A 4,018-nucleotide genomic window follows, 5' to 3' on the forward strand; every position below is an offset into this window, starting at 1 on the left:
AGTAGAAATGGGGTTTCACCATGTTGCCCAGGCTGGTCTTGAACTCCTGGCCTCAAGTGATCTGCCTGCCTCAGCTTCCCAAAATGCTGGGATTACAGGCATGAGTCACTGCCTCTGGTTGGTTATAGAAGTTTGTATTTTGTATTTTTTTGAGATGGAGTCTTGCGCCATCGCCCAGTCTGGAGTGCAGTGACCTGATCTCTGCTCACTGCAACCTCTGCCTCCTGCGTTCAAGCGATTCTCTTGCCTCAGTCTCCCACGTAGCTGGGACTACAGGTGTGTGCCACCATGCCTGGCTAATTTTTGTATTTTTAGTGGAGATGGGATTTCGCCATGCTGGCCAGGCTGGTCTCCAACTCCTGGCCTCAAGTGATATGCCCACCTTGGCCTCCTAATGTGCTGGGATTACAGGCATGAGCCACCACACCCAGCCTATGGAATTTTTAAGAAAGGAAAGTTTAGCAACTAATGAAACAGACATTCACTTAATATTTTTAAACTCTGATTTTGAACTTTTCCATTTGTAGGCTCTGGGCCCTGAGCTTATAGGATATAATATGAGGATATTCTTCAATTTGACATAAAATCATTAAAAACTAGAGCAATGCTACTTACATTAGATTTATTTGGCAGCTGTAAACCTAGATTACCAGTTCCTTATGTTCTCAATACCCCTGCCCTTTTCTCTGTAGGGAAGATTTTGTGTTTTGAGTAATGCACTGATGCTATTTTTTTAATCTAAGAAACATGAGTATAGGTAGTCTTTAGTAAATAGTCAAACTTTTCCAGTGACCTGCTGGGTGTGGATTTTGGAGTGACCTTTCAAAACCTGGGGCAGATGGCAGAGTCAAGGCCAGCACTTTGGCAGAAGTAGCCTGTGTCAACCAGAAAAAAATAAATACTGAGACAAGTTTCTTTTTTTTTTTTTTGAGACAGAGTCTTACTCTGTCGCCCAGACTGGAGTGCAGTGGCACAATCTTGGCTGACTGCAACCTCCGCTTCCTGGGTTCAAGAGATTCTACTGCAGCAGCCTCCTAAGTAGCTGGGATTACAGGCACCCACCAACATACCCAGCTGATTTTTGTATTTTTGTAGAGACAGGGTTTCACCATGTTGGCCAGGCTGGTCTTGAACTCCTGACCTCAGGTGATTCACCTGCCTCGGCCTTCCAACGTGCTGGGATTATAGGCATGAGCCACTGCACCCTGCCAAGTTTCAACTGGTTTTGAGGTTCATTTTGCCAAAGCTGAGGTTGAGGTTGAAAAGAAACACAAATTACAGTTGGATCTGTGACTTGTGCTGAGGACTTCAATATTTAAAAAGGAAAGAGAGGGGAAAGTGGAAAGGAAAAAACTGGGTATAGGGTGGGGAAGATAGGCAGTGAGGCAGGTGGTCTTGTGAGGCTTTGATTAGCACTCAGTGAATCTACATTTTACATGTGAAAGGAGGGGTAGAGAAATGGCCAATTATGCATCCCTCTGGAGCTCAGTACATCTACATTTGACATAAAGTAAGCATGTGAAGTTACAGCTATCTGTTTGGTAACAAAAGAAAGGAAGTTTTTGCGTGACTCGGTTCCCAAGCTTATCTTTCCTTTTGGCATAGTGAGTTTGGGGTCTTGAGATTTTATTTTCCTTTCATACCTGCTAGCTCACTGAGATGACCTCATCTATGCCGGTGAAAAGGAAAACTAGAACTCAGCATCATATACTCAACATATACTGCCTCACAAACTGCAGGGCAAGTCAGGGATGTCTTGCATGCTGAAGTTATTTCAACAGTCATAACTATGAGTGCCTACACTGGACAAGGCACTGACAATACAAAAAGCATAGAATCTGCCTCAAAGAGTCCACTGTCTAATGGGGAAGAGACCCCTTCCATTATGCCATCCCTGCTTACTATGGGTAATCAGCAAGATGAAGTCCTATAATATTACCTCTACTCCACCCAGAGGGGTTGAGGCCCATGCAGATAATTTATTCACCATGACTCTCAGAGCAGTTTCTGTATTTTACATTCTGTTGAGAAAAGTCCTTGTGGAAATTTCTCAGGTATACTCTAGCCTGGTGAAATTGCTTGCATAGTCTTAAGCTATATGATTGAGCTCAAAAAGCCCTTTCTCTAGTCCTAAAGCAGGGGATTAAAAAATTAATTTTAGAGAGACCTTCTGTTCCTCTTGCTGCAGCAAAACATCAGCAAGCGTCAGGGAATCAACGGTCCAACTGTGTGAGGGCATCCTTAACTCCGGGAGTGAAATGAGACATTGGAACAGAAGGGAAGGGATTTGTATGGCTTGCTGGGCCAATAAAGTTTATATACATACATATGCACACATATTAGAAGAACAAAAATAGAAGCTCTGTGGGGGAAGAGGCAGTGAGGAGGATGATGATGTCAGCATTTTGGTTGGCAAAATAGGCTGAGTTGTGTAACAGGAGAAAGAAGTCAAGAAGTAAAGCATGAAATACTGGTCCTGCTCCCTCTGGGCTGTGATCTCTGGCTCAGATAAAAGGGGCCATTCAATCCTTGGCAGTCTGAAAACTTAGACTCAAGGTGGTTCAATGATAAAGGCACCAGTGTAGGAAGTTGTGATAGTTGCCAGTCGTTGGAAAGGCTGTCGATAGGAAGGTCAAGCGGTACTAGGCAAAACAACTACACTGCTATTGGAAACAAATTTTTATCTAACAGTCTCCACTGGATTTAACAAAGGGTAGAGTGGTATTCAGCTGTTTGTTTTTATGAAGCACCTACCACGTGTCTGGCTGTATTCTAGGTATGAGGAGACAATGGTGAGCAAATTGCCATGGCTTCTTCCCTTAAGATGCTTAGAGATTGTTGGAAAGGCTACTAGGTAGCAGCAAAGTCTAATAATGTATTCTCCAGTAGAACAGTGTGCTGGCCATGGCTCTGCTGGTGCACACAGCAATATGGACAAGCGTCCAGAGGAGTGGCTGTGCACAGAACCACCCATGTGACTCACTGCAGTGCAGATACCCGTGCCCCTCCCTGGCTCTACACCTTACCTCTTCTGCCCAGGCAGGCCCTTCATTTTTTTTCCCTACTGTGCTCCACATGTGCCCTTAATACTGCTACCTGGTCAGTGGTGCTGAGACAGCAGTAAGATGGGGCCAAGAAAACAGAACACCTTCCTGCTTTGCTATTGTGAAGTGTTTCTCCCTCCTCCTCAACCTACCACCTCCTACCACTCTCTAGAAAGTGCCCTTGTGAATTCACCATTGATTTCTGGTTGCCAAATGCAATAGGTAATTGTCAGCCCTTGATTATGACATTAATCCCTTTTGTGTACTTTTCTTCCCCCTCCCCCCTTTTTTAAATTTTTTGAGTTAGAGTCTAGCTCTGTCACCCAGGCTGGAGTGCAATGGTGGGATTTCAGCTTACAGGGACCTCTGCCTCTTGGCTCAGTGATCCTCCCACCTCAGCCTCCTGAGTAGCTGGGACTGCAGGTGCACACCACCACACCTGGCTAATTTTTTTAAAATATTTTTTTTTTAGAGGTGGGGTTTCACCATGTTGCCCAGGCTGGTCTCGACCTATTGGGCTCAAACGATCTGCCCACCTCGGCCTCCCAAAGTGTTGTGATTACAGACATGAACCACAGCACCCGGCCTCCTTTTCTGTACTTTTCTATCTCCCTAATAGACTGTGAGCTTGTCAAAGATAGGGAATATGTGTTATCCGTCAACGGATGCTTACAGAATTAAATGGAAATTTAACCTAAACTAGTATAAAATAGGACTGTGAATCTGCACTCTCCCTCCCCTTTTAGCTTATTTTTAAATACCCTATGCAGGCTTTAGAGTCATCAGATTTATGACAAAATAAGGAAGGCATTTCTTCAACATCCACAAAGGCAGCTTTAAGAATCAACAGACTCGCCAGATGCGTGATTCACATCTGTAATCCCAGCACTATAGGAGGCTGAGGCAGGCGGATCATGAGGTCAGGAGTTCAAGACCAGCCTGGCCAATATGGTGAAACCCCATCTCTACTAAAA

At 44.5% G+C, this 4,018-nt stretch overlaps 1 protein-coding gene across 3 annotated transcripts in view; it reads right to left on the bottom strand.

Moving 5' to 3' along the window:
• IL12RB2 (interleukin 12 receptor subunit beta 2) overlaps positions 1-4,018 on the bottom strand; it is an 88,888-nt gene that overhangs the window by 15,316 nt on the left and 69,554 nt on the right. The gene's annotated exons all lie outside the window — the stretch shown is intronic.

This window comes from Cebus imitator, unplaced genomic scaffold (assembly GCF_001604975.1).
Source record: "Cebus imitator isolate Cc_AM_T3 unplaced genomic scaffold, Cebus_imitator-1.0 Scaffold3, whole genome shotgun sequence".
Lineage (NCBI taxonomy): Eukaryota > Metazoa > Chordata > Mammalia > Primates > Cebidae > Cebus > Cebus imitator.